The sequence below is a fragment of the Pagrus pagrus genome (genome assembly GCF_965226575.1).
Source record: "Pagrus pagrus genome assembly, chromosome: 22".
In the NCBI taxonomy this organism is placed as follows: Eukaryota; Metazoa; Chordata; class Actinopteri; order Spariformes; family Sparidae; genus Pagrus; species Pagrus pagrus.
In genome coordinates, this window is record NC_140204.1 from 11,623,257 (window position 1) to 11,634,351 (window position 11,095).

The window sequence follows — 11,095 nt, forward strand, 5'->3', positions numbered from 1 at the left end:
TCCAGACGCCGGCAGACAATATTTGACAAAAAAAAAAGAGGATGGCGATGCTTTAATATTGTAGAGGGGTTTATTTATGTATTTATTTATTTTAATCGGCGTTTTCTCGAGACGTGTGTCGGCACTTTGTCAGCACAGTTCGGACGCTTCACATGTAACGCTCCTGTGAGCGATGGGGCGAGATATCCGATATATATATACACATATCTAAAACACACCACTCATTAATCATCCTTTACGTTATAATATGATTCATACAGGAACGCTGTTACATTTCGTCCCCTGTGGTGCGCGGACGTTTGCGCAAAAGACGCCAAGAAAAAAACGCAAATCCAAAGCGTAACTTTTTACGCACTCTCGGGGGGGACACAAGTTGTCCGTTTTGACGTGATGTGAAACAGCTCCGGCTCTGGCTCCACACATGCCGCTGCGAGCAGGACGAGGCGAGACGGGACGGGGCTGGCTGTGTGCGCAGTGCTGTGGTTTCCCTGTGGTTACTAATATGAATGCGTGTGGTCGCCGGTGGCTGTGCTCTCCGGCGCAGCGGGGCTCGGTGTCTTTTCGCCTCTCCTATGTGTATGTGTATGTGTGTGTGTGTGTGTGTGTGCCGCTCAGTCCACTCAGCATCCAGGAATCTGAGACCGTGGGTATGAAATCATTTGCGTAAAGAGGAATAAAGACAGATATCCCTCCCGCGCGGCCCCCCCCTCCTCAGACGGGTTTCTCACTCGGCCACTGCGCAAACACAACTCCCCAGTGCGGGATTAGCGTGTGCTCTACCGCAGATGACATCCACTTGTGTGTGAGGATGTGTAGATTCATGTGATGCTGGCGGCCAGAATCGTGCTCAAACACCCCCCTCCCACAAATCCGCACTTTGCACGGTGGTTAAAAGTGCACGTTTTCGGTGCAGCACGTACGCGCATTTGCACTGCTGTATTAAGTGTGGAGAGAAAAAAAAGAAAGTCTGGATTTTGTGAGGGTGCCCTCCTCTTTTTAATATAGGGACAGTGCGCCGCTGTGTCGGAAATTATACAGTGAAAGAGTGTAATGAGTGAGTGAAGGAGTGAGGGGCAGAGCTGGATGGGAGGGAGAGGGAGGGAGGGAGGGGGAGAGGGAAGGAGGCAGCCAGTCTCAGCAGCTGCTTCTCTCTCAGACGGCTGTCTGAATTCCAGCAGTGGCTTTATCCTTGCTTACTAGCGCCCTCTATCGTCGAAATAAAATCAAGCCCTCCTCATGAAGGCCGGAGGAGGAGCACAGCAGAAGAAGAGGGTGAATCCGTGCATGTTGTGCACGAGAGATGGGCAGTGATGGGCGTCCTTCAGTTGATTAAAGGTAGAATATGTTCTTTTGAATATGACTCAGAAGTTTAGTTTATTTAAGGACTAACAGTGGAAATGGAAACACACGGTCACACTGTACATGGCCGTACCAAAAAGGCTATTTTTCATCTGTAGTCCTGTGGCCAACGTGTTAAAGAGGCTTCATAAATTACAAGGAAGCAACAAGCAAGAAGAACAAAACAACACAGGTCGTTTAAAGGGGCACTATGCAGTTTTGGGGAAGACATTTTAAACAAACTAACTAAACAAACTCTCTTCATTTTTACTACAAAATAAACAAACCGACCTTAAAGGACAACACAATGTCATACTTGTTTTGCTTTGTTTATATGTGGCGGACCGTGCCACCTTTCTAGCTTCAAACAGTGTTCTGGGACCTTATTCTCCTCTGAGAACAGCTCGTTTACTCAGTTATGGGAAAAATAAATATTCTTGAGTTTGTATTATCACCTCATGAATATTGTAAATATTAGAGTTATATATATTATATATATTAATCAGAGGGTGTGTGTGAATGTAACGGAGCGGACAAACACACAAACAAAATCAAAATTGTTCCAGCAAAAGGAAAACAGGCTTTAATTTAACAGACGTCCCCTAATTCACTTGAGACCAGAGTGATGTGAGTGTGAGACTCGTGAAGTGTTATCGTGTGCACACACGCCTGGTTGCAGCGAGTATATCTTTCTTCGTTTTTAAATTGTATGTTGGCAATCCCCTTTTTTGTTGTTATGTATTGTATTACTTGTGTTTTGTTGCTACTCTGTGATTGGCTACCGACGTAATTGAAGAAATTAACATGATCTGCTATGAGATTTTGTCACCTGATCTCGATGTCAGGGCTGGTAGGGTGGTAACAGGGGTGTTGGACTCGAATGCAGAAGAAAGGCGAGGCAGCAGCATAGCTTAAGTGATATTTTAATGACAGATCAGATGACAGGCAGGAAAACAAACAGACTGGCTGGCAAAGAGTGTCTGTGAGGCTGGGGTGTGTACTGCCGGGTAAACAGGTGATCAGGAGCAGCTGTGAGACCAGGTGAGTGGAGTTGGCTTGATTTGGTGGGAGAGGCTGGTGGACGGGGCAGACGGAAGTGAGCAGATGACTAGAAATGCAGAACTGTGACACCTGATGAGCTTTTTTTTTAGAAACACCTGAATCCTTTACAGTTTAACGCCCCGATGAAGACTCTGCGAGTTGAAATGCAATCCACAAGTCATGAAAGGGATTTTATTTCTGTGAGCGTCTGCCTTCAAACATCACGGACCGTCATTACAGGTAAGCTTTTATTTTTTAGTTAAAATATGTTTATCCTCACCCAGTGTTAGAAATAACAAGCTCAAGTTTTATCTAAAATCTGTCGAGCTGAAACGATTGGTGGTTAAGTTGTTCAGTTGCCAACTCTTAAACTAATTGCCAACTTTTTCAATTGGCATACTAATTGTGTTTAAGTCATTTTTCATGAAAAAATATCCCAAACTTTGTGATTTTGGACATTTTTGGGAACATTTTCAGGTTTTCTTCACTCCCCTATGTCAGTAAACTGCATATATTTGGATTGTGGGCGAAATGAGACATTTGAGGACATCGTCATGGGCTTTGCAAATAAGCGATCGCTATTTTTTCACCATTTGACGGACCGAACAACTAATTAATTAATTGGAAAAAAGATCAACAAATGAATCTATAATGAAAATAATTCACACATTTACTGTAGGTAGGAAACATTCAAAACATTAAAAGGATTTTTAACAAACGTGAATAAAAAGTGACATGTAAGTTAGATTATAACAACCATAATATATTTTAAGGTAAGTTTGGTGAATTCATATAAAAATATCACTAACATTGGGTCAGAGCAGCCCCTTGTCTGAAGTGGAGAGGAAAAGTAAACCCATTAATATGTTGCTACTTTAATGACTCAATTACAGCTGAGTGATTTTCACTGAGTAAAATATAAAATACTCCTATTTCACCACTACTCTCGCTAGAAAAATCTCTGTTTAATCAGCCCTAAAGGCAATTAAATAAACAACACATCCAAAGATTCACATTCAGCCTTGTATGCAGCAGCCACTTTGAATCCACTGGATCAAACAATAATAACTCTGCGTCCCGAGGCCTTTGGAGTACACAGATACAATGCAGGATTGAGCTTGTGGGCGATTTGGAGACCGTGTTTACTATCAGAACCACCAAGATCAAGGCTCAAAATTATCACTGAACATCATTATCGTGGTTGTGTGTGGCATCGATCTTGCTCTCTAGTGGATGAGTGGTCTAAAACGATGCCAGGGAAAGCACTCGACGCCGTCACAGAGACCTCATCATGATGTTCAAATAAAAAAGTGACTCATGCTCGCATGCGAGGACTGATAGCACAGAATTAAAAAAACAGTTCTGATAAGAGATGATTCACCTTCCTTTTTATTTTTTTGGCCAAAAAAGTAATTTTCTGACTGAATCGTTTGCATATTAAGTATAGAGTGTAATGTTAGGTTATGACTGGATGAAAAAAACACACAAAAAAAACACATTTACTTTCTTTGTTTCTGCTTGTTTTACTCATGCCCCCAGACGGTAGAGAAATGTTAATGAAATGTGGGAAGTGAAAATGTAAAACTGAGATGATTGTGCAGTCTGCACTACACGTGATAAAAGAAGAAGCATCTGCTCGTCTTTACTGCTTAATGCTGTCACACTGTACATTAAAGCTGCATTACGTTGGCTGTCAACACAAAGTGCCACCTGTGTGGTCCAGTGAGGTGACGATGGAGCTTTGACTGACGCAACAATCGAAATTCTTGTCAGATGCTAACATCCTGAGTTCAGCACTGTTTTCCTTTCAATTTTTTGCAGCTTACCAGAACCGACTGTCAGTCAAGGGAACATCTTGAAACTTGCAGGAGGCGACTCCACTGGTTTCCCTAACACTTTGTAGAAACAATCGTGGGTAAATTCAAGTTATCAAAACTTTAATTAAGTTATTTTGCTGTCATCAAAACATTTATAAAGTTATTGTAAATGTTTATAAACATCAGTTAAAACTTTACAACTGTCATCCAAATATTTTTTATGGATGAATTACACAGTATTTATAAACATTTTACAAAAAAAATGTAAATTGTTACCGTGGTTTCAAAAAGAAGTCCAATTGTATGTAAGCTTATGAGAAAATGACCTTACCTCTAACTTGATTTATTACCTCAGGGGACAGTTTCCTAATGAGTTTATGCTCTAAATCACTTGTTTCAAGCTTTCTTCAGTACAGCGTGATGATCATTTAGTAGATTATGGTCCCATTTAGAGTGAAATAGATGATAAAGCAGAGTATGATTTAGGGGGTGTCTACCTTGTGCTTTCACAGTGTGGCACTGATTCTCAGTCAGATCCTCTCCACTTCACTTCTGGTTCCAAGAAACCGACATGGCGACAGCTGTAATGCATAAAAGGCTTCGAAAAAACAAACCGTTCATTAAAAGATTGCTCCACAGCGCTACTAGTGGTCAGAATCTCCACAGGACACCTTTTTTAATTAAGTAAGAACAAGCTTCTAGATCCTACTCGCATGCGACTCAGACATCACGGTGCGCAAAATAGTTAAAATGCTTCGAGGTAACCACCATCTCAAACTCTGCTCCAGTGGAATATCTACTGTAACATCGCTGATGAATCCCTATGTATAGAGATTAACTCAGAGATGAACTATCTACACACTCAGTCGGCAATCATCATTACCACTCTGCATGGAATCTCGATGCCGGCGATGATGGAGGAGCCGGTGGTCGGATGCTGGCATCAGCATCAGGTGCTGGAAGCTGCACTCTGCAGGTGCAGCTAAGTGGATTAATAATGGGGGGGTGGTGATGTTAGTAATTGGGGAAAGGAATATTAGGTTTATGCTAATCTGATTGGATTGTTTCAACCAGGACGCCGGTAAATTTATGAAGGAATGTGTTACTGGGTAAGGGGCAAAGAGGTGTGGCAAAAAGCAACCACTGTGGAGAAGAGGAGAACGGATCAGATCTGCAGCTTGTCTGACTGGTGCTGCTCAGGGAATTTGAATGCAGCTGATTTGGCCACAATCGAGCTCTTTTACATGACTCATGTTGCTTTGGAAACTCACTTTCAAACTGTGTGATTGCAAGTCTTCCTTTCGCGATGGAAAAATCCTGCTAATTGGCATTCAGCTGTGTTGTCGTTACCACAATGTTAGCAATTTTTTTTTTCCAGCGAGGCGCCAGGTATTTTTGTCTGTATTCTGAAGAAATGTCAGGCGACACGACCAAAATAAAGTTCTCGCAAGAAGAAAATACCGCATGCTCAAGTATTCACATTCAAAACGGAGATTGGGATATTGTACGCAAACAGGAATTATGGAGTCAATTGAATAAAAGTAGACTGCTTTTCGAAAAAACCTTATGATAAACATACTTTATTGGCGGGTAGAGATTCCCATAGAGATCTCATTTGAGAAGAGGGTTGTTTACAGCTTTCGATGTGTGAAAGTTAGTTTGGAGAAATGTGAGAAAAACGTGAGTGGAACTGTTATTTCGAGTCAAGAATCCGCAGGAAGCCATGACTCTGAAAGAGGTTCTCTTCCAACTAGTTTTTATTTTCAGCCCAAAAAACAAACTTTGGAAAAAAACAATGAAACAGTGGATCAGCGACGTATACAACATTTATCTACTTCTTCAACGTGTATCAATCATCAGATAGGCGTTAATACCACATCATGACAGCCGGATTACTCTGTTCTTTAACCTGTGAGTGTTAACAAAGAAAGTCAGCACAGTTTCTGTCTGGTTACAGTTGCTTGAATTGTTAATAACACAGTTAATACACTGTCGCTTTGGAGCGGCTGCTTGACTGATCACGTTGCTGTGTTTTTGGCTGGTGCTGAGCCTCCAGGTGTTTGGGATTTGCGGCCTAAGTTTGACCAGTGGTGGATTGTTACTAGGTACATTTACTAAAGTACTGTACTTGCCTGACGGCTTCAGTCACTGGCATTTTTCATGTCCTTCTCATTTTTCTGATATACTGAAGGATGTCGTGGTCCTTTTTTATGTGTTGAAAAAATTCTCCGACTTGTTAAGCTAAATGAACTATGAAAAATCCTCTCGGGTTATTTAGAAAATGCATCGTCACAAAGCTAAAAAACAGGTCTGTTTTTCTGACTTTATAAAGATGCATGGCTCTCGCAGGACTGGTGATCTTACTGAATATGATACATTACTTCAGATTCAACAACTTAACAGTATATCTGACTATAAAGCAAGGAATCTGGAGTCTGTCTGTCTGTTACTCGCATATCTGAAAAAACGTTCATCCGATATACTTCACACTTGGCAGGTCTGTTGCTGGGGACCCGAGGAAGTGCAGTGTTGAATTTGGTGCAATTTGGACACTTTCAATATTAAAATGTTTTTGGGTAAACAAACAAACAAACAAAACGAACATGAGGAAGGTTAAACAAGTCTGAATCAATGGAGGACATGGTGGACAGAAAGTACTGATGTAATCATCCAGATTTTTAAATTGCAAATATTAAACATTGATGTTATCCGGATGGTCCCTCTGAGTCTCTGAGCAGTTCAGGGGGCTTAAAACTGTGTAAACCCCTCACAATAGCAGATACTCTGTGCCGAACAGCAGGTTTTAAATGGGCCGCACTAGCATAGTATAAATCAGCTCAACCTTAAATCTATCTATAGCAGTTAATACATACAGTGCACATTAAGTCAATTTTAATAAAGCAGGGAGCAAGGATATATTTTAAGAAGTTCAGAAATAGTCATGTTTGTGTGTCATTAGAGTCTAGCAGGTATTATTCATTGCCATTAACACCAAACCAGGTGTTTTGTTCTGTTCCCCATCACGTATTTTCTTATTCGACTGAAATTAGCGCTTCACTCATGTAGCTATATGCAAAGTGTTGATAATGTATCTATTCCAGTCTCCAGAGTGTATCTATTAGCATGAGACAGATGCAGATAGATGTGGTTAAAAAGCTCTCGGCGAACAACAGTCGCCCCATATCGGAGCTATCTTGGCTCAGGAACAGCACCTACTCTTATCAAAGTTCTGCCAACACCCCCTGATGTCAGGTGAATAAGCCTAACCCTTAACACAGCATCTATGTATGTATGTACCCTTATCTTCCTTCCTGTGCATCTGTATGCTTTCTTGCATGTGTGGGTGCAAGCATTGATTCGCACTTCTGATGCATGCGTGTGGGTTCTCCCTCGTATGAATGCTGCTGTGTGGACGTGTCAGTCACTGTCCCCAGCCGAGCCCGCGTGCAGCCCATCGCTTTGCACTCTCTGACCGCACGGCCTCAGGAGAGACATGCAACCGATCTGTCAGGAACGTGTAAAAAAAAAAAAAAAAAAAAAAAAAAGTCAGGCGATGGCGGCCGGCGGGCAGCCAGCCAGGCCACTCTTGGGCAAGTCTTTGTAGGGCTGACCGAGAGGTAATATGTCACGACATCTTCCACTTTGAACGGCAGAAAGAAACATCAACAGGGAGTGACTCAACAGCACATAGAAGAAGCGTCCAGTGCTGTGGTGGTGTAGCTCGGCGAGCCTTTTTCCTCCAACTCCCTCTGGCGAGTTGCTATTTTGAGACTCCCGACGCCTTGTTCTGCCTTCTTCCCCCTGGGCTTTACGAGAACTGTTGGGGAGATCACAACACACAATGGAGTCGGCTCAGAAAAAAAAGTTTTAGTACCGCCCAGATCATTCGGGTAGTCGCAGGGGGTACACTGGATGGTGCCACGCTTTGAATATGAAAAGCAAATTGTTTGTCATGCTCACGTTCGCTTAAAGACAAATCCGTTGAGATCGTTTTTTGACTCGTGTTTGCCATTGATTTGACATCATGAATGATACAGCTCGTTGGTTTGCATTGTTAATCAATATATTTGTGAGTTTACTCAGAATCTGGAGGATGTCTGGATGAAAATGTGTCAGAAAATTACATGTACACGATGATTTTAGCCAGAGGCCTTACAAAGTTTATCCACGCAAACACAAACACCAAAGAGTCTAGCTGTAGCATGGCATTTAGCTAACCTTTGAGAGAAATGGGGGTTTACTGTCTTACTCAAGGATGTGTCGACAAAAGAAACAGGGATTGAACCACCAACCCTCAAATTGGATGATAAAATAACAACTTGGTATCGCACCAAATCATGTAATCAACCCGCCGGTCCACAGCAGTCTACAGTGTAAGTAGCACATTTTGCCCCACCTAGGCGGGAGAACTACATATCCTCATTCCAGGGTCTGTTTAGCAACATTAAATATGCAACGTCCAGTTGGACTTTCAAAATAAAGCAAGCTAGGAAGCATTACAGATGAAGGTTGCAGTTTGGTTCGGTTTAGGAAACGATCATGGTTACATGTACGTGACCTAAATAAAGTATGTTGTGTACATGTTTCCAAGGCAAAAAAACAACCGTAAGAATCCCAATTTGACCTTGAGAGCCTGATCTCAGTGCTCTGAAAAGGCAGAGTAAAACACTTGGCTGTATGAATAAGTAGGCAGGTTTTTGTCTCTTTCTGATGTGGATGAGGAGAAAAATGTAGTCCCTGTGGTAAGAGGAAACACACATCAGCGGGGGAACAGACTTTGAAACAACACCACAGCGCTCTCCATTGAGTGAAAGCTCATTCGTTCGCTCTTGTTTTACCTCGGTTTCCATCACTCTCCCTCCTTGACGTCTTTTGCCTCCTCCATCAGCGGGGATCTTCTTCTTTTGCAATGTAGAGTTACACAGTTGTTACCTGGAGATGGTGACCAGGGAAAATGATGCCTCTTCCTGTTTTGGTTGCGCAATGGCGGCATGCTTCCTTTGTGGCTTAATTCAACCTTCATTTTTCTGCGAAATACGGCAAACCAAATGGCATAGTTTTTTGTATTTCTTATTTCATAGTTGAACTTATTAAGTATTATTATTATTATTATTATTATTATTATTATTATTATGTGTTTATTTCTGTCATGTATTCAAGAGGTTCAAAACAACAAGCACTTACAAGCACTGGCCCCATGTCACCCCCGTCAGTACAAGGGGCATATACATTGTAGGCATTAGTCACCCCCCCACCCAGTGAGTCAGTCACCCAGTCACAACTTAATCACTGACACCAGTGACACAAGAGACACTCTGCTCTTCAAAAGCCCCCTCAAACTTCAAAAGGGGAGCTCTCAAAGCAGCCATTCAGAGGCCTCTTTTCAGTGGGGTGAGGGTCGCTGTGGCCGCTATGAATGGATTGATTCGGAGCGAACGTGGTCAACATGTATTGTGATAATTCCAGTGTCAACACGCTGCACTCCTCCCCTCCCGCCCCGCTCATCCTCAATGGGCTCGGCTCCCGTCACACAGAGAGAGCCTTGAAAATCTGACACTTACGAGGGAAGTTTGGCACAATAACGCCGCTAATTCCACCGCCCCCTACCATCGAAGACGGAGGAAAGAAACCCAGCCGGAGCATGCAACACTAGCCACATTATTAGGATCTGTTGAGGGAATAATAAGGATGAATTACCCCTCCCCTTCCTGTGGCCTAAAAATCGCAGAGCGTACTAAATCTTGCCCCTGTGTCAGTGGCTGCCTGTTATTTGCATGCATTAAAGAGAAATAGCGGCTGCTTTGTGACACTCATTCTGTGTCACCCCCCTCTCTATTGCGCCCTCCCTCAACTCCGGCAGACGTGTGGAAAACATTACATGTGAAGGGTAGTCATTTCCAATGCATAGTCACTTCCTCGAGTGCCAGTGCTATGTTTGTATGTATGTGTGAGAGGGTTGGTTGGTTGGTTGGTGTGTGTGTGTGTTTGCCTGTCTGTCTGGTCTGCGGGTGTGTTTATCTGTTTATGAACAGCGCCGGAGTGTTTGTGTGCACTGTCCCACTGTTTCGGCAGAAAAATAAGAAGACACCTGCTCGGCGATTCGGAGCTGGCTGTCAAAAAACAGGAAAGAAAAGTGTGGTGGTAGAGGAAAAAAAAAAAAAAGCCCAGGCAGCCCCGAGATATATCTATTCTGGCTCCCCGCTTCCCTCAAGCTGCCGGTGGGAGACTTCAAAATGGCTCCACTCCCCGCCACAGAGTGGGCTCTGCCCTGTCAAAATGTCTTTGAATGAGAAAATACAGACTGAAAAGTTTCCTCCTTTCCCCCCTTCTCTTCCTCATTGTTTTTCTCTCCCGCGCCCCTCATTCTCCCCGTCCTCCGCCGCCCCCCTTCCCCCCTTCTGTCCATCCTTCATCGCACACAGAAAGGGCATCTCATCCTCTCCAGTGAAGCTCTCATTGAATGCTGCCTTTTGCTCTGAGAAAAACACTCTCTTCCTCTATCTCGCTCTCGCTCTCTCGCTGGAGCCCCGCCAGAGCTCTCTGTCTCGGTGAGGTATCTGCCAGTCACTCAGAAGTCCATTCTTCACTAAAACATGATGTCTATCTCCTGGGTCCTGTCTGTAGAACAGTGCAGGTCTTGGTACCTTTTGTCAGAAGCGATTATGATCGGTGTAGCTGACGGACTTTGCAAACAAAACTTAAGTGGGTGAAATTAATCCGCCGGGGGGGTCAATTAACGGGGGGCGTTTGCATGTTTTTAGAGCTACGCGGGGTGGCCAAAAGTATGTGGACGCCCAAACGTTTTACAGATTGCGCTCAGGTGTGAGATATTTGGCTCGATCAAACTGCCTTGGTGATTTCTCTTGCATTACAATGGCAATAATGGTATTATCCCTCCT